Here is a 27,322-nt window from a genome sequence, read left to right as displayed (position 1 = left end):
CACAGCAGAGTTTTAGCCACAGGTCGAGTCGGGAATAAATGGCATCAAGACCCAGATGCAAGACATGTTTCTGCTTGCATTTTGGTCTAAGAGGTTTCAGTGCCCAACATTTTAATGTGCTTTTCTCCTCTGAAGAATACATCAGACTCACTTTTCCCTTTAGGCTCCATTTTGCAAATGCTGCCACCGTGGCCCCAGGCACCACAGACTTACTCAGGCAAAGTCTGGCTAACACTTTACTCCAGAAGAAGAAAATTTCATCAGAAACTTCAGGTTTCCTACAGGAGTACCTGTGCTAACCTCACTCCCTGTGGCACAGCACGACCACATCTGACACTGCAGAATTACAAATTATTTCTTCATAATTGCTCCTCTTCTTTCAACTCACAAAACCATGGGAATATGTTCTTCTCTAAATAATACACTTTAGGCAATGAGAGAACATGGTCATTTTGCTGAAACATCCTTTCTGAGGCTCAAAAAATGCTCATCATTCACTCAGCAACTGCAATGATGGAGTCACTTGGTGTGGCATTCCCTGCAAGGAAAATGAGAGCTCTGCTCCCAGGGCACTGTATTGCACTGGGAATATCCCACAGGAAGTAAAACCCCAAGCAACAGAAAATATTACATCCCTAGCCCAGAAAAGATAGAACACTCATTCAAGCCCCATTTTAAAATAAATTAAAGCATCAAATAATGAAAATCCAAGTAAGCACAGTTTGTACCCAGTTCCATTACCCCACCTTCTGCACCTGAGCCTCTCTGCAGCACGCTCATATGCAAAACCCCACATTTTGCAGACACTTAAAACTGTTCCTTTCCACTGCCTTTACAAAGTGACCTTTCAGGCTGGTCCCTCAGGAAATGAATGGGTTAAGTGCCCACAGGTCCCAGCCTCCCCAGTAAATCATTTATTAGCCCAGCTCAGGGACAAGGAGCTCTGCAGAAGCGAGAGCCCACGCTGTGCAGCTGTTCCCAGCCAGGCAAACTCTCCACAATTATGTTATAACACAGGATTAAGCTCAGGGAGTAGAAATCCGTCCCTTCCTTGCTGATGGCTTTTTTTCTTTTTTTCAAGTTATGCAGCTATTTTAAATGTTACAGAGCTCATTAACATGAAGTTCATTAAGCAGTAACCACTTTATGAATGAAATGAAAAGATTGTCATTATACACACAATTATGGAAATACTAGACCAGCACGTAGAAAAAGGAAAGGGTATGAGAATGCTGCTCCTGAACTCCAAATTAGCCTTTCTTTTTTTCCCAGATCCTTCAGAGGAGGCACACCCAGAAATCAGACGTGAAGCAGAGGCTGGTTCCCAGGCAGGACTTCAGGTGAGAAGTTCTTGCTGCCTGTGCTGGAACTCACCAGAGATTTCACTGCTGTAGCTGAGTATAAAAAGTCATTCCCCTTCATCACCCCCAAAAAAGGGTCTGGAATCTTCCTCAGCAGGGAGCACAGCTTGCTGCAACTCACCACACTCCCCAAATTAGCAGAAAGTTAAGAAATACTATGACAAATCAAGCCACAAATTGCTTCTCTGCAGCTGGTGTGCATTCCTCCTTTAAACATGATGAACTTGGAGGACAGCTCTCAGCAAGCCACTTATTCATTCCTGATAAAGCAGGTTCCATTCATAATCATGCCAAGGACTTCATTTCTCTCTCAAGGTCTGAAAATAGGTATAATTCCACTGCTCAACCCCACTGAAAAAAGGAAAACCCAAATTATCACGATACATACTTGTCTCTCTACAAGTAACAACAGTTTCTGATTAATCCACCCAGCTGTTGCCACAGCTCAGTAACACCAAATGATTTGGACTCAATCTTGTTAAATCACTGGTCTTGTAGACAAGACCATGGAAAATACGAGGCACTGCAGAAGGTAAACAGGTTAGGGACAGTGGGAGGAGAAAAGAGGCAGCTTGCAGTGGTTTTCCTCCCTCCCTCCCTTGACGGAGCTCACCCATTTCCAGGCAAGACTCTGGCAGTTTCTTGGCTTCAGGCTAACAGATTTTGCACATTCAAGTTTTTTTGGAGAGAAAGGGTGTAACTCCATGAGTCAAAACAGCTCCTGTCAGCATTGCAGTAACCATATACTCATTTTTAGGTCAGATCCATCCTGTGATCTGGTTCACCACACCAAGAAGCTGGTGTTAGCTGAACAACAAACCCAGAAGCCTCCACACCACGACTGCTCGGGGGCAGACAGACTGACAGCCGCTGTGCCAACCAGGAGGCACCTCAGCTCTGATCCCAGCCAGCTCCCGTGGAAATCCTGGGGCTGTAACCATATGCCTGCCTGCCCCAGGGACATGAAAGCTCCATCTTAAAATATTAGGGAAAAACAGCTGATGTTTTAAGTGTTAAGTGCTATTTAATACCGTGGCATCTGGTTGATACAGGAGGCAACACCGCATATCCCTTTTCTAACCCCACCACAAAGAGATTGTATTTTATGGCAAAATAACTTGCTGAATTTGTTTATATCATTGTAATTGCTTTGGTATCACCATTTCCTCCTCCTGTCAAGGCTAAGTTTGACAATGGGCAAACCCATTCTCCCAAACCCCTCATCTCAATCCTGGTGTATACCTAAAAGAGCTGCCAAAACATTTAACCTTACTTTAACTGCATGAAGCAGTACAGGTGGCTCCAAGATCTTCCTCAGGTTGTTCCCACGCCAAGCAGGGAGAAGCAGGGCAGGTCACAACACTCAGCTCCTAGAAGGGGGAAGAAGCAGAAAGAGTCACCAGGTGCAAGGGTCTGCATGGCTGAGAGCAGTCCCAACACCCAAACTGGAACTGCAACACCTTCACCAAGGAAGATGGAAACCATCCTCTCCCCTGCTAGCCATGTGGGAGGCATCTGTTGCTTCTTGCAGCAGTCCCATGTGGTTCCACGAGCACACACAGGACAATGGCCACATTATGGACAGAGCTATTTATAGATATGTAGGCATCTGGCACCACCTAAGAATAACTGCACTGCTGAGTTGTATTTGCTGCTGTCCTGCTATTTGGTTTATCCCCAAAGCTGTTGATCTGCTGTCCATCACCATATCCCAAACAACTAAGCTGGCCTTAAGTTCTTTGCATCCATCAACACAGACAGACTCCATCAAATTCTTTGTGGACTCCATTACACCAAGGTGCTTTAACAAGAACAAAGGTAGATGATGGCAGATGGTGACCAGCAGATGAAGCCCAAATCTACCAGGACATCTCTGCCAAATCCTACTGGGTTGCCTGCAATTTTCCACAGGCTGATTCCCTGCTCTGGGGCAAAATCTACTCAGTAGATTAATCCATAGGGATGGTCTCCAAAGCATACCTAGAAAGAGCAGTTAAAGTGAATCAAATGTCAAAAGGTGAAAAAGCAAGGTTGGGTTATAGTTTATTAAACGCTGTGTGGGAGATTTTATTAGCTAAGTCAAAGTTATCAGGGTATCTCAGACCATCATTTGGTTACCACACCAGGAAAGGTTGTGGCTGCACACAAACACCACCTAACACAAGCACAACACACCAACTGCCTCCTCCTGTTCTACCAGAGAGACACTCTGCCCCTGCACTCTCCCTGTTGGGAAAACATCCATCCTCTGGGAATCTCACAGCCTGAGCCAACCTGCCAACCTCAAAGCGCAATTACAAGCACAGAAGTAACAATGGCAAAACTAGTTACCAGCTGGGAAATCAATTGTACTGTGTGAATTAGCTGGGGAAAGTACAGGACTGGAAGGTGAGGCACTGCACAACAAATCTCACTCCATCTACACAAGACCTGCATCACCTGAATACCTCAATGTCAGCTTTACACAATGTTTTTTCTTAAGATTAACAGCTAAAAGTCTCTTTTATCCATTCTGCTGAGAAATGGGGAGAGTATTTTGCAAGGCACTACAGGGTACTGTGCTTTACTACAAATATGTTTACTTAGATATAGACCAAAGAGGAAAACCAGAAAAAATTTCATCCTCCTAAAGTATGAGGATTGTGCATGAATTCCTTCACTGCCATGTCACACATTTCTGAATTACATTCTTATGCCAAACTACTGGAGCTGAAAGTGGAATTACCTGAACTCTTAAATCCCAGTTAAGAGCATACAAACACTCTTTAGATTCATTAACCAGTAAAAACCACCCTCACAGTCACAAACAAGCAGACTGGAACTTTCCTCTGGCATTTTTGTAGTGTTATTTTCAGGACCTCAATTTAGGAGATGGTTCCTGTTTGATAAAGCAATGATTAACTATTTGCCCTCCTGTGTTGAACTCCAAGGAACAGCTCTTTCCAAGGCACATACAACAACAATACAGTGGTTTCACTCATTTCTGAGACACTGATAACTTGGCTTTCAAGAGTCTATTTGTGTATTTTGGCAGAGAAAGCAGGGTTTGCTGCTATCCCTTTGAACCAACAAGGACTGTGGGTATGGATAACGTTGCCAGGGTAGACAGTGAGCATGCTGTGAATCACTGCAGGTTTTTCCTCATCTCCACTAAGGAATGAGGGTGTGTGTATGGAAAGCTCTTGGATGCTCAGGACCTGGAAAGTATTAGCAACTGGAGAAAACAAACTGGCCCAGCAATGAAAAACTAACATAGATCATAAAATTCTTCCTCACACTTATTCGTCTGGTTTTATTCAGTGGGAGTTTTTAGATTGCTACAAGAAGAAGGAAGTAACATTAAAAAGTCTTATATATTTTAGTTCTGTGTGTAAAGAGCCTGCACATCATAAGGTTGTCCACATCAAAGTACTAATTCCCCAAAGAACTGATTTCTGCTTCCCATGAAATCGTTCTGGGACAACTCCTGCATGCCTAAGCACACCCATTGCAGAAGGATTTCCCCATGGGGATTTCTTCTCCTCCTCCTCCTTTACTGGGAAATCATTACCAAGTGTTGACGAACACGGACATAGCTCCTGTTTTCTGAATCTTAAAAAGATGGGTTTAAAATTTATGTTTCGTGGGTGAGCTCATACAGCATTACAAATGAAAAAGTGCTCAGTATTATCACAAGAAAATGATGATATACAGTAGCTTATAAAAAGCAATTTGGTTTCTACATGGCTCTGCAAATATTCCAAACAACCTGTAACTCTGGATAATTTCTCCCCTAAAAGGGCCTACAGTCATGATATCCCACAGTGCTCACTAAAGTAAATGAGAGTCTTTTTGACACCTGCCTTTACACATCCTATTTTGTTTAAGTTTAATAAAAATAGGGAAAACACATATTTTTTGTCAGGACACAATTATTTGATAGCAGACTGTTTATGATCTTGCTCCCTCCCACTGAGACAGCTACAGCAGAAATTACCCAGGCCACTGATTAATTACTGAAACGATTCTTTATGAAGAGAGAGGAAAACAACTCTTCTCTATGAAGAGAGAGGAAAAGAAAGTTTAAGGACAGTGTTACAGCTACTTATATTTTTAAGAAGACAACATTAACTGACCCTTTGGATTACATATGCAATTGCCATAAGAGATGAGTAGTTTTACCAAACAAGCCAAATAGCTTAAAGATGATCTTCACTTGATACATCCTCAAGAGGCAGAGGAGAAAAGCATCAAAAGATGGTCTTGTTATATTTCGAAATTAAATGAACTACAGTGAATAACACAGACAAAAAAGAAATCATTCTGTGTTGATTATCTATTTGAGAGGAATCACTAGGGACTCTTAAACATGCTTGGTATCTTCCCAACATGTGGACCTCAGGGTTTCTAGTTACTTTGCTGATTGCTCCCCAGCAAACTCCCACCCTTCCCAAATACTCCCCAGTGTCCAGCACAAAGGAAACCACTCCTCAAATTTGCTCTTTTTTTCCCAGCACCCAAACCTATTTTATTTTTCTGAGAAGTGTTCCATGTTTTGTTGCTCTGCCATCTGAGCACTTTGACACATAGAACGAGTTCTCTCACCATCTGGTTGTAATTGACATTGCAAACCTTTCAGCAAATTCAAAAAGCAGCACCAAGACGAGAAAACTAATGGTCTAGGAGATGGACAGCTGATTATCTGGGATTATTTGATACAGCTGGAACATTTTCATAGACAAGACAGCCACACACAGTCAGTCCCCAGCACCCAAGCAAACCTCTGGGGTTTTTATGAGTTTTGGCTGTTGCCTGCTATAAAACCTCCTCACAATTTCATATAAAATGCTGTCAAGGAAAACATTGCTTTTCATCCTCATCTCCCAGATTGCTGGGTGTACAACTGTGTGTGCTACAGCCTTTTGCTCTTAATACACAGCCTACACTTGCATACCATGATATTCTTGTTACAGGACATCCTTTTCCTGCTCCTACTGCATCTCCCAGGAGAGACTGGCTCACAAGACCTTTCCAGAAGTCAGAACTGTATTTCCTAATTCCTTAGGGAAGGGAATCTGGACACACTCCTTGGACAACCAGAGGATCACATCCAGCCAGCATGGGTCTAGGAAAGGCAGGTCCTGCTTGACTAACCTGATCTCCTCCTATGACAAGATGACCCGTTTAGCAGATGAAGGAAAGGGTGCAGATGTTGTCTGCCTAGACTTTAGGAAAGCCTTTGACACCTTGTTTCACAGCATTCTCCTGGAGAAACTGGCTGCTCAGGTGTATGATTCTGCTGCTCACTGGGTTAAAAACTGTCTGGATTGCTGGGTGGTGAACGGAGGGGAATCCAGTTGGCAGCCAGTCACAACTGGTGTTCCCCAGGGCTCAATACTGTTTAACACCTCTGACTGGATCAAGGGCACCCTCAGTTAGTTTGTAGATGACACCAAGCTGGGCAGGAGTGTTGATCTGCTGGAGGGCAGGAAGGCTCTGCAGAGGGATCTGGAAAGGCTGGATCGAGGCGCTGGGTGGGGGTCAGCCTCTCCTCCAATGTAACAACCAACAGGAAAAGAGGAAACTGCTTCAATTGTGCCAGGAGAGGCTTAGATTGTACATGGGGAAAAATTTCTTCACCAAAGGTTGGTCAAGCACTGGAACATCGGCCCAAGGAATTGGTGGAGTCACCATCCCTTGAGGCATTTAAAAGATGGGCAGAAGTGGCACTTAGGGACATGGTTCAGTGGTGGCCATGGCAGAGCTGGGTAATTATTGGACTTGAAGACCTTAAAGGTCTTTTCTAAGCTATATAATTCTATGATCTTTTCTAAGCTATACAATTCTACGATCCTATATAAATGGAAGAAAAAATAACATTATTTGCCTAAAGTCTGCATTGCTTTGGACAAATGTAAATACAGCATGATCCCCTAGCCATTGCACCAAGCTACATTTGTACCATAAAGAGTGGACGATAGATTGCAGCTCATCACATTTTCACACAAACACACACAACATTCCATTGGAAGTAAATGATGGGTTTTGTTTAGACAGCAGCATCTGACTTGGCATACTGGACGAAGAAAGACCAAGAATTTTAAAACAATAGAAAGTAAAACATATCCATATTTCATATGTCGCTACACATTGCAGAGCAAGCAATAATATTAAGATGTTAACTGCAGTCCCATCAATCCTGATTACCAAGAGATGGGAGACAAATATTCCTTCACATACACTAAGTTAACTTTTGAAACCCAAACTCCTTCGACAGTGTCGCCTTGAAATTGTAAACAGAAATAGCCCCATGGACTAAAAGGACTAAAAGAGAAGCAAGGAAGCAACAAAGAGCACTTTTCTGCTCACTCCAGCCCTGGACAGACACAAATTTTCTCTCTAAAACTGAAAGAAGTTTGAATTTTTGAAGAAGAAGTTTGAAGTTTTTTAATTCCACCAGCAATCACAACAAAGCAGCAAAACAAAGAGACCAGTAATGATTTATGGCTCTCTCCCTTGCCTCTGGACAGCAACCTGGGCTCACAGACACCTCTTGGGCAACGACACACACCAACCTGTTTCCCCAGGAGAAGATGAGGTGCCACAAGGACTCTGCAAGCAGTGGAAACCCCCTCACCTCTAAGAGCATGGTCCTGAACAAGTGCTCTTCAAAGGTACACAAGGTCTCAGCCTTCAAAATGGAATAAAAGAAAAACTGGAAAGAATAACGCTTTTGTTACCCATTAGTTCTTACTAATAAAAGTGGGACTTGGTCCTGAAATTTGTTTAAACTGCAGCCTGTCACCATGCTCATCCTAAACAGCAACTGCTTCTTTCCAGACAGCTTTGTTAAACCACATCAGGGTTGAGATAAGGACTTCAAACTCTTTCCACAAGACCATCATGGCTGACTGTCTGTGGGAGATATTAAAATTTAACTTGTAGAGAGCTTAAAATCTGTGCAAAGGATTAGCACTTCACTGAACCACCATGGTAAGACCACTACTCTCCTTCCTACTGGGAACCAGTATCAGACTGATCAGCTAAAAAACAAAGCAAAGAGCAGCAAGCTACAATAACATGTCAAGCCCTCAGACACTTCTAAAACAATCCTCCTTTTTTTTTTTTTTAATTTTAATTCTGCAACAGATTCTTCACCTTCCTCTCTCCTCTACCACGATATTCAGGTGCCAGTCTCAATGAGTTGCGCCTCTTGCTAGAATGGGGCAAAGCTCAAAACAAACCCCCTTCAGAAGAGCAGGAAACAGAGGAAGCACAAACAGTGAAGGCAAGGACTACTTCAGCATGGCCATCATCAAGAGCTACCAACACAATGCCTCAAAGGCACAGGAAAATGCCACTCAACCACAAACACAGCTCCCCACTTAAAAGAGTGGGCCTATTTTCTTTGAAATACTGGGTGCAGGTTGTGACAGGACATGCCAGACATTTCCTGGGAAGATGACATATTCCAGAACAGGATATGGACTCTGAGAGAAGGCAGAGTGGTTGGAAACAAGATTCATGTGAAAACAGTTTGAAGGCTTGTCTGGTCCATCACCCTGCCCAAAGCTGGGCCATGATATCAAGGTTATGGAATTATCCCCCTGCTTTCATTTTTCAAAACTGTCGATGTGGCCTGTTTCTCAGTTCTTGTATGTAAAATGGAGCTAAATAAGGTAACTGAGCCCCATCACCACAGAAGGAAATCAAACTCACCATCAGTCCAAGGCATTCCCACTCCAGCCATGAAGCCTACACGATTCACTTGTTTAATCTGACTTTCCCCATGTACAAAACTGATTTTCTTCTTCATTTCCACACAGTCTGCAAAAATACTCAAATAAATAAATTTTTACTGTACTTAGAAGCCTTGTGACAAGGATGGGAACATGTACATGCTGAAACCAAACACCAGCATATAACATACACTGATGCACTAAAACAAGGTTTTCTCCTACATGTTAAGGAGCTATAAAATACAGAGAACACATAGGAGCTATAAAATACAGTCTTCCACTGCAGCTCTTGCTGAGCCCAAGATCCCTCTGTGCCGAGCCCATGGATGCAGCAAGAATCCCTCTGTCATAATATTAAACATAGAAATGCTGGGAGGGGACACAAAGGGACAGAAAATGACTTGTCCAAGGCTTTAGAGATGGCTGCCAGCACAGTCTGTAATCTGCATGGTATCACCTCTCCACTCAAGCAGCAGTGACAGATCCCCCTTTCTTCAAAAGCTGTCTCCATCCCCTCCCGCTGCTGCCTGGCTCTGCCAAGCAACCATGACATTAAATCACTTCACTGCTCGAATCAACATGTCACTGGAGCTGCCCAGCACTTAATTATATGAATTAGGAGATCTGTATAATGGTCCTAAACCAGTAATGAAAGAGAAGGTTTAATGATGCAACAAAAACCTGCAACGCAGCACTCAGATTATGGGTGGGTTACACAACAGCTCCAGCAATTCAGCGTTCAGGCTGCAGACTTGCCTAGTGCACATCCCATTTTCCCAGAGCCATCATCTGACTCCAAGCACGTGAGATCCACTCTAACACACCCTTCCTGCCTCCCTTGCACCAGAAGCTCAAGAATGAAGGTGAGGCTCAGTTTTTGAGCACAGTCATCCACATCCAGGAGAAGAGATGCCCAAAGCAAAGTCAGCCCTTTTCCCAAACTCACATTCAAACTCAAAAAGATTTATCTGAAGCCTGTCCTAGCAACCACTTGTATCTCACAAGTAGGGCTTGCTCCTCCCAGCATTAACACTCCATTGCACAGAGATGACATAACTCCAGTGAAACCTGTTCAGTTGACAGCTGGAGTGACTTTTGCATTGTGCCATGTAAGTTAACTCCCAGCTGCAGCCTCGTTTAAGGAAGTATTATGAGCACAGCTTTAACAGAGATATCACCCATGAACTGACAGCAAATAAGGTAATTTAGGTATCTGATGAGCACTCAGCATGAACTGTTCATATGGAAGAGAGTGCTCCTCCCTCAAGATTTCTGAATGGAGTTTATTACTAAATAAGCTCAAATTTGTCTAGATAGTATTGATTTCTATTCATAGCACTTATATAGCTTAAGGGAGAAACCATTTGGTTTGAAATATTATTTTAGAATCTATTGACCTTTCATGTCAATAAACACAATACCAAATTGCAGCTTAGCAGGCTTATTTTAGCTTTTTTTTGGGTAAAGTGGTCAGATGAAAAGCACTATAGCAGCATCAGGGCTGAGAAGTATTATTTAGATTTCAAAAAGCAGTTAAGTGTCATGGCCAATCCATATGTTCAATATCAAGGGGCTCGTAAGAAAATTGACAGGACCAAAACTGCAATGGGGAAGGAAGAGTGATAGCATCAGCTGGGAAGCTGCTTGCCAATATTTGCACTTGCTTGTTCAAACAAAAGCCTCAAGAAGAGATGCTGTGCCTTATCTAGAAACCCTCTAAAATGTCACTAGTATGTCACTATTCTTAACAGAAAAATGCCACACTTGTACTCCTCTGTCACCTGTAAAATACACTATTAATTCTATTAAAATCCACAATGGTAACTGTTCATCTCCATGTGTTAGCATTCCAGCTCACTTTTGCCAAGGCAGAAGGAAGCACAGGGTACTCTTACTAGTCATTTGCAGCTGCAACAGATCTGCATTTACTACAGCAAGGCAGATGGCTGGAAACAACCAGCATGCAACCACAGAGCATCTTTTACCCTCCAAACCCTTCAGCAGGTTGCCAGATTTGCTTTCATATAGCTCAACTTCTCTTTTCCCTCCCTCTAAACAAAAGGGCTGTTTTCATTCAGCTGCTGAATTTCTTCCCCTTTACAAATAGAGACACCTGCAACAAATTCCTCTTTAAAGAGGCAGATCACAGCAGGGCAGTGTATTATGAGTAGAAAAGTAAGGGACATTATCAAATAGAATTGGCACATGGCACAAATTTTCCCAGTACACAAAGAGCCCAGGGCATGTAACTCCAAGTGCATGCCAGGGGAGGAAGCAAGCTTTTGCCACTAGCAAAACAAATCCTGAAATAAGTCAGAAAATGCTCATAAAACCTCTGTCTCAAAGTCTGACATCAAATACAACCTGAGATTACCTGAGCCTGTTAGTGGCTCTGCATTCATACAGCAAAGTGAAATCCTGGAGGTGCCTGCATCCTCCCATGTGTTTCACACACAGCAAGACCTACTCATTATTTTCTCTGCAAAGCACACTCCTCCCCGTTAATCAAGAGTTACAGCCAGTGACCCAACTAGCACTGGGATGACTTCACTGCCAGCTGCTAGGCATCCTCAAAAAAACAAAAACAAATTACATGAAGCTACCATCACTTACCAAACCCTACTGCAGGTACACCAGGCCATTGGGCAACTGTGCTGACGTACCTGCCAGCACATCAGGGACTTCTTCCCCAACCATCCCCTGAAGCAAAGGATCTTTATTTACAGCAGAGACAACAGTTTTCAACCAGCAGAACACCCTCCCCCTCCTCACCTACCCCAAGCAGGTACAGCTTTTTGCTCAGGGAAGGAAAAATAAGAAGTCAAAGACAACTAATTGTCAGGACACACCCTTCTCCCAGTGCACCTGTAAATGACCACTTGTGCAACAGCACCTGAGTGTCAACAGGACTGTGGGCACTACCCAGGCACCAACACAGCAATCAAGCAAAGGCCCTACCCGCAGTTCCACGTGCAGGTAGGGTTTTGAAGTGCCTATCTAGCTATCTACACCTATGCAAGTGGTGAGTCACCTCTTGCAAACCCAGCCTCACACTGTTGCTATCTCCTCTTTCCCGTACTCCTGCAATTGTGGCTAATCTCCCAGCCAGACATTGCTTGCCTTCTTCAGGACTGTCATTCAGCAGAGCACTGAACAGGGTTAGCTGGTAACAAAACAAAAATAAAAACTTAATGAAAAGTAATCAAAACCCCTGACAGGTTTTCCAATATACAGTTCATTAATTACAACTAAGGGCACATGCACTTTTTTCACAGCATGTTTAGGATTAGAAAGAGTTAAGCCATGGAAAGCAGTGACATGCTGATACCAATTTAAATTTTGTGTGTTCTATGCATAAATAATAAGAAATAATATGCTTTAGATAAACGAATAGGTTCTGGCATTTCTACCAACGGAAAGTAGAGACAGCAGAATTTAATGTCTGCCCAGAAATCTAAACAAAGGGGTTTAGATGAAGAAAAGTATTCTGAGAAATTCACCACACATTCCCTAATCCATTCAATTTTCTTCCTAGCAATTTCAAATAATCATTCTCACCCCCACCAAAACAAAAATACAAGGGGTACAAGCCTACAGCACATGCATTTAGCACTAGGGGTTGCTAGAGATTACAGACAACTCACCAGATCCCAAATGGTCGGTACCACAGGTGAAAAAAAAATGCTCCTTCGCTGAAAGTCACAGCCTCACAAAAAATATCAAACAGCCTTTTGATCATGGATCATCCTGGGAAACCTGGCACTGATCAGTGCTGGGAAGACACAGCTAAATTTTAGAGGTGCTCATCTATGGGTTGCTGCCAAGCCTCCTCCAGAGAGGGATTTCATCTCTAGTACGGTTCCAACAATTGCTTTATGCCAGCTCCAAACAGTTGCCACTAGGAGGTTTTGCTCACCATTGAGTTGCCACCAGCCACACATCTGCTGCCTGCTGGACCAAGGGTCAGCCAGGTTGACACCCACATTTCTTTGGACACATCATTTTTCTGCTGGAGAGGGTTCCCCAGTGTGGGAGAAGGAGCCTGAGCACTGGTACATCCCAAGGAAAGCCCTGTGCTTGTCCTTCTCCAGCATCCCTGTGTGCTTGGAGAGCAGCCAGCTGAGCAAGCTGGGGCTTTCCCCAGGGACCTACAGGAAGGGCTCTTCACTGAGCTCCAAATTCCTCAGGGCGAGGCTCTTTCTGACATCTGAATTCTCAGGGGTGACGCAAGAGGAAGAGATCACCTGAGAACTTCAGGTGGAGGAAGGACAGCCAGCAGAAGCCGATTAATTCCTAAGCAACAGAGATCTTCCCATGCAAACCTCCCATGAGCTGGGGGTATGCATGTGATTAGGGAGGAATGGCAAAGGTGGGGACAATCACAGCAACAGAGAAAAACGAAGTTTTTCCAGTGTTTCCAGAGGAGATAAACATCTACCTACTGATTTTTATTTATTTGAGGGTGAGAGGTGGTTTCTTTCTTTTTTTGAGATGACATTAGGGTCAAAAACAAGCATTAGGATCATTCAAGTCCTATTGCTTCTGTTAAAGGCTGAAGAATTTCACCTTCACATTCCTCTCAAGCCCATGACTCCAGGATTAGGCCCATTTCTAAAACGCTTACAGGAGAAATTCAAAGTTGGAAACCAAGCCAAATAACCCCATGGGATTTGCCTTCAGTAACTTTTCCACAGCTCAATCTACAGCTGTTTTCCTTTACAAATTCCACCTCTCAACTGCCAGAGCACCAGCAGAGGAAAGCAGCAAAGTGCTATGGTTGGTAACAAAGGCTCAACATGGAGATGCAGCAAAAGATCAAATCCAGATCTGCTGCAAGCAAGACTCTGACCACTAGCACACTGATTTGGTTCCTGCTGTGCAAGAACTCTTGAGGTTGGACTTTCTTTTTTCATCCTCAAGGGTACAGAATGAAATTATGAGCCAACCAGGACTGAAAGGTTTCTCTGCACTGCTGGAACAAGCAAATAATTTCTCTGACCTATTTTAAAATAAAGCATGAGTCTCCACTGGAAGTAAAAACCAAGTTCTTTATTCAAATCTTGCATGCCCCACCTGACCATGGTTTTGAAGCATCTCTGCCAGCCTCAACCATTCCTTAAGCAACTGAGGAAATGAAATACAAAACACTAAACAATGTGGAGGGTCAGATTTAAGCCAACAAAGACAAGGAAACTGCAAGTTAAGCTTCTTGCTCTGCCCTTGATTCACCTTGTTTTGTTCAGCTACTGCTCTGTTCTCAGACCCTTCCTCCCTCCCAATGCCAAGAACAACAGGACACAGAAAACAGCGTGGCCTAAACACAGGTGGCATTCCCTCCTATCCATGTCTTGTTTGACACCCAAAATCCCAATACAAGCACATCTGGTTTCTTACTTCAGGAGCCTTGCTGGAAATAATTGCTGCAGCACTGCTTGGCTGGAGGTCCAGATGTGCCCCTTCCTTGTGGTGATGGGGACATTCTCTGGCCAACATCTCCATCACAAGGGGTTGGAGCAGCAGCACAAACCTTGTATTCCACTAGCATGCACAAAGAACAATAAAATGTGAATGATATTTATATTCCCAAGAAGAAAGATCACAATCTGCAGAAGGGAAAAAGAAGCAATGCTAAAATTCTGGCAAGCCAATGTCTTTCTAAAGTAGAACAAAATGCAACCTTTAAAATAAAGGCCTCCAAGATGGTATTTTTCTTCACCAATAGCACATACTGTTTACAGCCATAGTCTGTGTTTGCAGCACTTCAGTAATGGATTAAAGAAGTTTCATAAGCTTGTAAAGAGAAGTACTTCAAAATTTGGACAGTAAGAAAGCATATATATTACATAAAAGGCAAAACATGGGCTAAATATCAAGTGCAGTTACAAATTTGGGAAAGACTAAAAGCGTATTTTATTTTCCACACTCTATGGGAAGGATCCAACATAGGACACAACTGCTTAATTGGGAAAAAATGCACATGGCTCAAAGCCTACAGGCTCTTCTGATCAGATGCAAATGATGAGTATCACAGGGCCAACTACCAACCCATCACTGTATTTTAAAGGGATTCACAATATAACTCCTTTTCTTCTTTACATTGTCTTTCAACAGAACAAATCTTTCTCATGGCATAGTGTAAAACTAAAACCATGGATGAAAGATAAGAGCATCACTTTGGAGACTGAAGATGTGCAAAACATGCTGGTGAACTCCTTGGGAAGTGTAACACAAGGAATAAAGTCCACTTCAAGGATCCATCAGGTCTATGTTTTGCTTTTGTTTTCTCAGTTGAATATATTTGCCAAAAGGATTTCTCAATGCTTTCCAGCTGCAATTCAAACCCTCTCCCCTACTATTGGACCTTGCTCTTCCAGGAATATCTCACAGTTCAGTCACTGGTAACAGGTTTTCCATCACAATCCAAGGAGATGTCCTTTATTAGCAGGGCTATTTCCACAAGCACACAGGGTGTTCACAAGCACCACATGCATAGGGATGAGGAGATGGAGGAAGTTCATAAAAAGGTTTGCTCACTATGAAAATCATCCTCAACTTCCCACGAGTATGGTTCCACAAACAATTGCAGTAAGGCACGTTGTATTATTCTCTTCTCTCTTGCCCAATAGTTGCTATTATTGGATCTGGCAAAGCATGTGGCTGAAAAATGCAGCTGCATTTTTGGCTCAGAAGCCTCTGCAAGAGCCTTTGAGTCATGAACCAAAAGGCCCACAAAAAAGCAAAAGAAAAGAATGCAGATTCAGTTTTCTTTTCATTGTAAGCATGTGTCTCTACTGCACAGTCCTGATGATGCACATAAAGGACAAAACCAGGAATCATTCTGAAGTCCCTTTAGTCAGGTAAATTGGGCTAACTCTGCCTGAGGCCACTTGACACAGAAACAGAATGGAAAGATTGTCACTGACCACAGAGTGTCTGAGCCACACAACAGAGCAAGTGCCCAGATGTGCCTCTGAGCTATGCTTTTCTACGAGTCTAGAGAAATGGAGGGGGTTTTCAGGATCTGGGTTCTTTTTGTAGAATTTCTCCCAAGAAGCTCAGCCTTCTCTTTTTGTAGAATTTCTCCCAAGAAGCTCCCAAAGCATAAGGCTGAGCTCTTCCACATCACTGCCTCGTAGTAAAACATCTCTCATCCACCAGTTGAACCTCAAATAAAATTTATAATGCAACACTTTGTCTGAAATGTGTCTGAGTACCTAAACTACACTTTACCATGTTCACTACCTCTCACGCCTGATCAAATGTTTCAACTTTTTTCCTCTTTTCAAATGAAAGCAATCCAAAAGCACCCCCTTTCCCAGACTGCTGGGAATGGGTATCACAAACACAAGGCAGAAGGGAGCGTGAGAGCAATGTGGACTGTGGACTGCAGAAGAATGTCCCAGGACTTCTCTTTATCACCAGCTCATGGATTATGTCAGCAAGAAACTGTTCCCACACTACTTCATGTCCTCTGCCTGCAAGCAGCAGCCCAGCTCCGAGCCAGCTCAACAAAACCAGGCTGGAGGAAAGCAATGGAAGGGGAAAACAAGGCACCAAGAATAACCTTTTAGTCAGGATAAACAACACAGGTCCAGTGAAGTTCCCATCCCCTGAAGAGGTTTTTGTATTGGGTCGATGGGACATGACAGGAATTAACACTAAAGGTGCACAGAGGCAAAACTGCACAATGCTGCTCATGCACCTACCAAAAATGCTGGTTCTCTCTGTCCAGCTGCTGCATTAATATATAACCACTATAGAAAAACAATCCTTTATGTCTTATATTCTTCAAAAAAAAATAGTTGAAAGCCAGCAGCTTGTGTTTCTTCCCATTTAAACTGGGTGCCATCAGCACCCTAGCTCTCACACTAGCATCACTCCTGTTGAAAACCAGCTTTGATCATTGCTGTTGGTCTCACAAACTTAGTCCACATGAGCACCCACGATGATTAACCAGCAAAATAAGCACATGTCTTGCCTCTCAGGCACACTGTGTTCCTAGGGAAACATTGTTTTTACAAGACAATGCAAGGCAGAGGAAGGAAAGTTCCCTAAGGCAGACAAAAAAAATCCTTAAGTGACTTTTGATAGAGAATTTTCCAGCCCTTTCTGAACTGGAGTGGCAGGAGGAGAAAAACACTAAGTATCATCCTTGCCCCTTCGGAGGGCAAGGAGTGGAACATGAGCAAAGAGAGGAAAGTTTCTCAAAGGTCACCAAATGCATCATGGCTTAAATGGAAATGATGATCATCCAGGTTGTTGGTGTTCAGATAAGAGTCACATGCAGTAGGATTGAGCAAGGTGTTCAACTCATGTAAAGAATTCAAAGAGTTTGCTCAAAAACAGCAAAGAAATATGGGTATAACCCAACACAGACACAATCACAGCAGCTTAAGGAATGTACCTCAAAAAAGTACAGGTGTCATTAAGTTTGTTTGGTAACTTTTGCTCAGTTTGACGACCCAGCTCTGGATCCTCAAACTCTTTGCTTCACATGAAGAGATTCCCCTCTCCAACTCATCACTCTCTTAAAAGTACTGCTAGAGAAAGGTATGATGGCTGATGTTGGATCTTTGGGTCTGAGGTCTCTTTCAGGAGCAGAAACTCCCCATTCCCCCATGAAAAGGCAACTCGAGCAAATTAATTCCAACTCCACTCCCCTCCTGTATTGCATTACAGAGCTTTGCTGCTCCTGTGCATTCCAAGTCATGGACAAAGTCAGGAACCCCCACCAATGCTCAACCAGCCGTGCTGGGGTTGGTTAGATATTATAACACCACAGTACCTAAAACTGCCCTCTCAGGCACTCTGTGCCAGCCTACAAACACCACTGAGAAACACTGCTGTGTCTTGAAAGACATTACAATCTTTGCCAGTGTTCTTTACTACTCCTCAGGAAATGACAGGCTCATTTTTCAGAGCGGTAAATTCCAATAAATTCTTCTTAAACTGGATGGAAATCTGAAAGTTTAACAGACCTAATAAATTGTATTATCTGTATTACCAAGCCAGCCTTACACAAATAAATACATATAAATTAAGACTTGAATCTGCAAATCTTCCTCCATGTGAACAGGAGCTCTGACTTTAGTGGGGCTACTCCCATTAAGGAAAGAGGGGTCTTCTCTTTTTACACTATGTAAACCATGGGAAGTTAATTCCTCCCACACAAAGCTCTCACACAATCCCTGCTGCATCTTGCTCCTGGCTCATAGGTTGAATATTCATTTCCATACAGCTTCAAAAGGTGCACACTCTTCAGCATCTGTCAGGCACTTTTTTCTTTTGTAAAATGAGAAATGTACTGTGAATTTAAAGAAGTTTGGGTGGGTTTTTTTGCATTCCCTTGTAACAACAAGATTTATGTCCTTTGCAATTAAAAAAATTATAGTCCAAAAGCACTGCTAAAACCTTTAAAGGACTATATTTAGGGACCAACCTGGAAGATGACTCCTTACCACAATCTCCAACACTAATAATTCTTTCCAGCCTAGGGCTCTAGGTAATGATTGTGCATCAAGGTCATGTTCTTGCCTGGACAAGTTTATTTGCTGTATGTTTTTAGTAACATACAGACCACACATCTTAGAAAGTCACAGCAGCACAGAAGCATAAATACTGACAGCAGTCAGGAAAGAACACCAACTTTTCCAGTATTACCCATAAAAGTCTGCAAACATCATCCTGCATCACTATTAATGCCTAAAAAAACTACACCCCATCTGTATGTCTGCAAGAGGACTTCTCATGTGGCATCACTTATCACACACACAGAAAAATGGGACAATGCACACAAGGGTCACATTTGCACACATCTTCCTTATGTACTCTATAGGACCTGATCTTTAAAGTTGCTCAAATGGCCCCAAGTATATACATTAAAACAGAAAAGTCACCAAATAATATCAGCGACCTCCCAACACACTGCCCAACGTTGAGATGATGAACATCTTGTTTATATCTTTCTCCAGGGCTTGGGAAGAAGATGGGAGAGACAGCAAACAGCAGCAGATGCAGAGCCCACACTCTTGTGATTTCACTGGAAAGGGGACAGGTCACATCATTAATGAACTTTGTCTTAGGAGGCCACATTGATAAATGTCACTCCTGAGCCTCCAAGTGAGTGACACTTCCACTATTCCATGGTGCAAACTGAACATAAGTTCAGAAAAAACTACAGATGCAATTAATTCCCAGGAACAACAATAAGCAAGCTTTATGGTTTTTAGATTCATCCCTTTTTCTTTCATCTTGATATATTTAATTTAAAGTATCAACCTATGCACAAGCTTCTCAACCTGTACAGTATAGAGACCAATGGCCAAGCTTCCTAGACGCTTTGATTAATTGCCAGTAACTTATATCTTCAAGTATCTCATGTTTAATTAAAAAACAAGGATTAAGCCAAATTGGTTTGTTAGTCAGGCCAAGGTCAGCTGATGTAAAGGAACTACAATCTTAACAGATTTTTCCTTATTGCATTGCAAGGCTTGAGTACTTTATTTCATTATGTGCAGAGGTCATGACAGAGCCAGCACTCAAATAAAAATTGTTCCAAGTCACTAAATGTATCCCAGGTTCTTGTAATTCCTCACGGAAATAAAGAGCAGCAAATGTTTATCCCTCTGTTTTTCCCCAGCATTACTGGTTTACGTTCCTGTAGCTGAGGCAACCACGCCAGGCCAAGCAGCTTTCAGCCTTTCAGAAAGATTAACTTCTTAAACAGGCACAAACAGCCAAGTTCAGCTGCAGCCAGCCAAGGTGAGTGAGTGGCAGACACAGCTCACGGACCTGAGCACAGCACAGGAGACCATGAGATGACCTCCTCGCTGAGATCCTCCCCCCACCTAAAACTCCACTCATGGCAAGGTCGGCTCTGAAGTTTTAGATTATCCCAGGTTTGATTTGTTTGCAAAATGTCATTCCTGGCTAAACAAAATTCTGGAAAAAATGAAGTAAGAAAGAAAGAAGGTGGTAATGACTGCCTGGAAAGAAGATGGAAAGGAGCACATCAACAAGTGCAAAAGGCATCCAGAAGAAAATTTTATTGCTGACAACGTTCATGACACCTCACAGCAATGCCAGGATCAAGGAATACTTTAAATTTGAAAAAAAAAGTCAACTTTCCAAGTGCTGCTGCACAGCGAACACCCCAATGACAACAGGAATTCAAATCTAGATCTTCCAATGGACTGCAGCTTCAGAACTCCCAGGAATGTTGGGCACAACTGAGCATAAATAAAAGCAACCCTTAGCTTTGCAACACATACATCAGTTGAACAAGTGCTAACCAAGTCTAACTAAAACTGTACAACCAACTTCCTCATTCCCTTTCTTCCTCTCTCATCCCCTGGGAAAAGATGTGAAATACAAGCTATTGCTGCAGTAGGCAAACATTAATAGTGACTGAAACCACTTCACCATCTATTCTTCTTTCCCTTCCCCTCATTTTTATTTTAAGAAAACCCACAGAATCCCTCTCCGCTCCCCAAGAAGGGCTCCAGCATAACAGACCTTTTCATCCTTTGCTAGTTTGAGTATAGACCTAATTTAGGATTACATGCAATTCAACACACACTTTATTTCAAGCCATAAATATCCAAGGTTAACAGATGCTGAGAGAAGTGGCTGACAGGACAAGGCAAGAAGAAAAACTAAATTCTTCCATACCATCCATGCCATGAGCTCAGTGCACAGATGTAATGGCAAGGAGCTGAACCTGAGTACGTGGCAACTGATGGGCACTATTCATGCATATTTTTCATGGATCTGCCAAACACTTCAGATTTCACAAGAAAAACCCTGTGTCCCACAACTCAGCTCTACTCCTTTTCACTTAGCTAAAAGTGTGACCGAGGTAGGGGCCTGATCAAATTCCTTGCTTTATCCACGCTTGAATTAAAGCTTTGCCTCAGCAGACCAAGTTACATGAGCTTTCCCTTTTTCAGAGCATGCCAGCCATTAGTGCTGGTGCCAGCACTGCAGGTAACACCAGCAAGTCCCAGGGAGCTCCAGTTTGGTTCCTAAGAGATTTCATCCCTTGGTGAAGCAGTTGGGATTTTTGCATCTCTTGTTAGACACTCCAGTGCTCTGTTTTCATCCGCCAATAACATACTCTCGAAAAATCCAGCCTACTCTGATCTGAGAAAGGGGAATTTCTTCAAATAACTGATCAAATCATGTTCTCATGGGTGGGTTTCAGCTCTCTAGTACTGATGAATATCAAAGAAAAGTTTTAAAATGTTTATGGGTCAGATAGAGGCACAAAGGCAGCAGTTGCCATTACAGCATGATTGGGAAGGAGCATTGTCCCTGGCCCCAACAGGCACATCAGCTCCAAGTGAACCTTCCCCCAGCTCTCCAGGAAAAGCATCTTTTCACTGTGTCCCTGCACACACATCCATCTGCAGCCCCAGTCCAAGCCTGGCTGCTGCCCTTGAACTCTTCTTCAGCTCCAGGGATCCCCATGACCAGCACAGGGAGAACAGCAGCTAAAGCTCACCCAACTCCTCTCTGGGGAAGCAAATCAAAGTCCAAAGGGTTTCCCTAAAGGGCACCTGCCAAACCTCTGTGCAAGGCCTGGGAGAGAAACAAGGAAGGAAACAGCAGAAGGAAGATTTTGTTTGCTGACAGGAACCAGAGCCCAACCTCATGGGTGTGGGGAAAAGCATTCCTGGAACAGGCCATGGGGGATAATAACCTTCAAAGGGGCTTCTATGGAAGAGATCATAGAATGGTTTGGGTTGGAAGAGACCTTTAAAGAACACCTAGTTCAACTTCCCAGCCATGGGCAGGAACATCTATCCCTAGATCTGGTTGCTCCAAGCCCCCTCTACCCTGACTTTGAACACTTCTGGAGCAGAACTGCTTGCTTCTGAAGGGACAGACTCACAATCTGTGACAGATGGGTGGGCAAGTAAAAGGCTGATGGCTTGGGTCAAATGGGAGGAGTGAGCAAACAAGGAGAGAACTGGGTCAGGAGGAGCCTGTGTGACTCAGCCAAGCACTCGTGCAGGAGTGTGGAAATGTGGAAATCTCCACGTTTAAGAGCGTGCACACGCAAATGCAATATTTTACAATCCTACAGCACTTTTAAAGTGCTCCAAGCACTTCATAATTGTTAATTAAGCAACAGTACTCACAAATCAGAAGCATAAGATTGAGACATAACTATGTCAATTTTGAACAGTATGATAGCTATCATGGTTTAACCCCAGGCAGCAGCTCAGACCCACACAGCCACTTGTTCACTCTGCAGCAGTGTGATGGGGGAGAGAATTGGAAGGGTAAAAGTGAGAAAATGCATGCAGTGAGTTTAAAAACAGGTTCCTAAGTAAAACATAAGCTCCACACAAGCAAAGCAATACAAGGAATTCATTCCCCAGTTCCCATGGGCAGGCAGGTGTTCAGCCATCTCCAGGAAAGCAGGCTCCATCACATGATGATGATATGGGAAGACAAATACCATCTCTCTGAACATCCTCCTCATCTTCCCCAGCTCTATACAATGACCATGCCTTCATATGGTCTGAAATAGCCCTTGGACCATCTGAGGTCATCTGTCTCATCTGTGTCTCCTCCCAACTCCTTGTGCCCCAGTCCTGCTCACAGGTGGGATGGATGAGAAGCAGAAAAGGCCTTGGCTGTGTGTAAACTCTGCTCAGCAGTACCCAAAACATCCCTGAGTTATCAACAGCTTCCAGAGCAAATCAAAAACACAACCTCATATTAGCTACTATACAAAAAATTACCTCTACTCCAGCCAAACGCCGTGCAGTAACTTAGGGAATCAAATCTGCTTTTAAGCAGTCACATACCCCAACAACTCCTGCCTCGCAGAGCCCGGGCTGTGTCCCACTGCCAGGCAGCACAGCACTCTCTGAAAGAGGCTGGTGTTGAGGATTTGAACCCAGACTCCTGTTTCATGAGGATTTGAACCCAGACTCCTGTTTCATGAGGATTTGAAGCCAGACTCCTGTTTGATGAGGATTTGAAGGCAGACTCCTGTTTCAGAGCGTGCCCGATGCTGAGCCATGCCTTGATCGCCGGCCAAGCCCCACGCAGAGGTAATCTTACCAAAGTAACACCACTGTGTGCCTGTAAATTATGATTTTGTGCTTGACTGGTGTTATCTGCCTCCTCCTGCACTTTGGCTGCACAAATTATCTTCAGCAATTTCATCTTAAAGTTCGTGTTTTACAGTACTGGTTTCCCTTAAAAGTATATTTTTTTTAGATTTACTTTTATTAGTTCAACCACATTTGCCAAGTTTCAACAGATGACTTCTTTCTCAGCTGCCTAATTTCAAATTCACCTTTACATATAACTTAAAAGGGGCAAAAAGTCATCACAAGTAAGTGGGATGTGATGCTTAACATCAAGGCTTATGCAAATACACTTTAACAGTATCAGCTGAGGGTCAAGAATCATGAATTCACTCTACAACACAGGAGAATTAGAAAGAAAAAGGATGAATCCCAGCCAAAACCTGGAAATATGTATACTCCTGATTAATACAAGGCTACTAGAAAGAAGCAGATGTGAAGTCACACCTTGTTTTATTCAAGGGAAAAGCCAGAGTGTACCAGAGCCAAAAAGAACTTATTCTACGCAGTGGCAGACTCTGAAATACAGCAATATTACTCCTTCAACATTAATAAAACATGCTGTATACAGAGCTTTTTTCTTTTCAGTCCTTGAAACCCTGCCAAGTCATAAGCTTTTTATGGGAACATTGAAATGAATGTTGATCAGAGCCATACCCATAAGAGTTTTAAATTTTACCACCACTTAGAGGCAAGGGCTTCCCCCCAGTCCCTCATGCATCTGCAAATCTGTACATTTTTGAAAAGCCTGATGAATTAAAAAACTCATACACATCTCCATCTATGAAGATACTGAATTCCCTCTTGGATTACCCGGCCTTGAAAGGATTGTGAACTCCTCCACTCTCTAAAATGAAGTTCCTCAAAGGCAAAATTTTACATTTTATATACAAAAAATAACAGCTACTTGGTAAGTGAAATTAGAGCACCAGAGGTCACCTCATTACCAGGAACATTATATTCTTTTCCTCATTCCCTCCCATATTCATCAGCATCTGTTTTTTTTCCAAGGCCTAAGCTTTATTTTTCCAAAAGTTAACACTGGCTCATAAAAACACAATTAATTTGGAAGTACAAGGCTCCTGGCACCCAGACAAGTAGTTGATCATTCAGTTGTCGCATCTAATGTGATAGAGCTTCAAGTGAGTTGGAAAACTTATAAAATAAGGGGCTTCTTCCTATCTAATTAACACAGCAATGAAATTTAACAGTCTGGCACAGAAATTTCTTTCCAGCATTACGTTTTTGAAATAACTCATCTACTCCCACAGTCTACAAGACCTTTTACAACACACTAAACAGTAATTTACCCTTTCCAGTTTAAAGGCTTCAATTTGGAATCCTCTGTATCAAGCCTATCAGAGCAGCAAAGATGCTGCACCACAAGACAGCACAAATATCTACTTACCCTACATGCGTCTACCTCTATTCTGTAATTGTAGCACTAAAATCTGTGTCCATTGCAATATTTATCCATTTTATCACTGACATAAATTTTAAAAGGTATTAATTAGGCACACAGTGCTTTAAATTTAACAGGGAAATGGATAAAAAGTGCACAGGCTACATCCAAGTAGGTCTGTCTTTCAGGTCCCTGGGCTGGGAACTTGTGTTGTTTGTATAATATTTTGATTTATGTTTATTTAAATAATGCCAAATATTAGTTTTAAATTTACAGTGATTGCTTTATAAGATGTCCCAAATCCTACCAGGATAAAGAGCTTACACTAAACAAAACAGTTTGTTTATACTAGTAATGCATCTCATAGGAAATACTAAAAATCCCACATGTTCAAAGCAGGACAAAATTACAGCTTATCTTTCCACAGAGAGTTGCTATCTCCTGCTAGCAAGAGCCAGAAGGACCACATGCAGATCACAAGGCCTCAAAGCTCCAATCAGGAGAGGCTGGTCTGCAGAACTTCAGTAAAGCTGAAAGTGAGTTTTAATGCTACCTCAAAATAACCATTCACACATGCAAACCAATTCCTGGTGCAGGTAATTCACTGTGAAAGCAAAGGCAGAGCAACTCCTTGTCCTTCCCTGAAGTACACTAAATATTTACACATTCCTATAAAGATGCCTCTGTGTATCCCAAGTCCTGTATTTTGTACTCTGTGCTTCTTGTACAAGGACTAGCAGAGCAAAACCCTCCTCTACAGCTGATGCTCTTTTGTGCTGGGATCACAAATTGAAAGTGGATAAGTACTTAAAATCATGGATCCTTAGTGAAATCTCACCACACTTTACAGCCTCTCATGTCCAATGACTGCACAAATCTTCTCCTCCATCTATAGACTGAAAAAATATTCTCCCAGTTTGTACACAAATGACAGCAGGTCAGTTTTGAAGGGGAGAGAAGGAGAAAGGCAGCACTCAAAACTCTAAGGATTATTTACGAACAAGCTGAAGCCCTATAAACTTGGCTATTGTAGAAAGACAATCCTCTCTAGCTTATGCCAAGTGGGTCAGACAGAGGAAGAACCTCAGCAGTCTTCAAAGTCAAAGCAGATGGGGAAGTGAATAAGTGCCCATGTGAGCAAAGAGGAAACAAGATTCTATTCATTTTAGCTTGTTTCAGAGCTTCAGTTTTCTAGATACCATTGAGTGACTATTAGAGTAATTACTTAAGACTGCTATAGATGCAAAAAAAAAAAAAAAAAAAAAAGTCCCAGTGTGTGCAGATTGAGAATGTTGTTTAGCTCAGTAGGAGGGCAGGAGGTGAAGTGGAAGAAAGGTTCTAAGAAGCAGAGAATGGGAGAAATCTTCCTTGCTTTGTAGCTATGAAAAAACCTCTTGGGATTCTTTATCATTAGTGTTTCAGTATCAGAGATATAAATATTTATGTAGCTGTAAAGTAGTAGGTTCTACTTTAGAGCTAATTGTAGCTCTAATTAGAGTGTTTAAAAAAAAAAAAAACACATAAGCTTGCAAGTACATTTTTTACCCTTTTTGAAATAAAAAAGCAGCAGTCCACACATGCCACAGAATGACCATACATCACATTCCTTAAAAAGCTGAAGCTGACCTCTTGGTCCTTTCTCAGGCTTTACATCACCAGACAAGATCTGGGCCAAGACCATTTCCATACACAGGGATGCATCTCTGTCTCAGGCTAACCTCATCTTCCAAGTGGTGAAACCTAAAACCAGCTCCTCTCCCCCAGGGTCATGATTGTGGAGCTGGGAATCCCTCCGTTTGCCTCAGCAATATAAAAACATCACTGCCTGCAAAATAAACAGCACATGAACCACAGAACAATTGCCCCTCCAGTCAATGCTGCTCATGCCACCCACCAAGGGCTAATAATTTTTTAAGAGATCTCTCCCCCTAAAAAATACTTCATACTTTGAAGAAAGACCTTGTGCAAGTTGACAACACGCAACTTCTTTTCAACCCACCCAAAGGAAGGACTCCCTCTCCAAATTCCTGGGAGTTTTGCAATCAGACAGAGCAGACCTTGAAGGACCACAGAAATACTTTGAATGAAGAAGTTTTAAACTGAGCTGGGAACAGTGAAAGAAGGAGCATTCAGTGCTGCAGCTTGCTAGGGAGACACAGAAGCCAAGGACATGCTGAGTAGATGCTCATCTTCCAAAGAAAATACTGCTAAGAGAAACAGGCATCCTTCCACCACTTATTTTAGGAGGTGGCTGCTGAGCAGCATCAGCTATTCCACTGGTGTCTCCATGAGTGTTTTTTGTCCAAGACTTCTGTTGGAAGAGCCAGAGCTGCAAAGCTCTTAAAAAACTCAACAGAAAGAGACACTGAGAGGTTGAACAACACAAACCCACTTTGGATACACACCATCTTCACTTATGCAAACTCAAGTGAGCTGATATCCAGGGTGGGTCATGTGGGGCACAGTAAAGATAGAAATATATATATTAAGTCTTTGCTTGTTTTTCTGTGTAACTATACATCGAAAAATTTGTTAAAATGAGAATTATGAAGGAGAGGAGAGAGGCTGTGCTATGAGTAACAGCAAGCAGGGGGAACTTCAAACTACAAGCTCTTTAGCTTTTTCTCCTATTACTATTTATCATACATGCTGAAAAGTTAACTACGTTGCTTTAAGTAACTTTTTACCATGACAGCTCTTCCTTTCAGCAAATATATCATCATTCTCACAGCAACT

At 42.6% G+C, this 27,322-nt stretch overlaps 1 protein-coding gene across 1 annotated transcript in view; it reads right to left on the bottom strand.

Annotated features, from left to right (window-relative positions):
• Positions 1-27,322, bottom strand: part of AKAP13 (A-kinase anchoring protein 13) — a 209,482-nt gene that overhangs the window by 159,600 nt on the left and 22,560 nt on the right. The window contains exon 3 of the mRNA XM_059482575.1: positions 2,635-2,731. The gene's annotated coding sequence lies outside the window, so the exon portion shown is untranslated. The remainder of the gene's footprint in view (positions 1-2,634; positions 2,732-27,322) is intronic.

Source organism: Ammospiza nelsoni, chromosome 14, assembly GCF_027579445.1.
Source record: "Ammospiza nelsoni isolate bAmmNel1 chromosome 14, bAmmNel1.pri, whole genome shotgun sequence".
Lineage (NCBI taxonomy): Eukaryota > Metazoa > Chordata > Aves > Passeriformes > Passerellidae > Ammospiza > Ammospiza nelsoni.
Note: the sequence above shows the minus strand (reverse complement) of the source record. Positions and strands in the feature narration are given on the sequence as shown.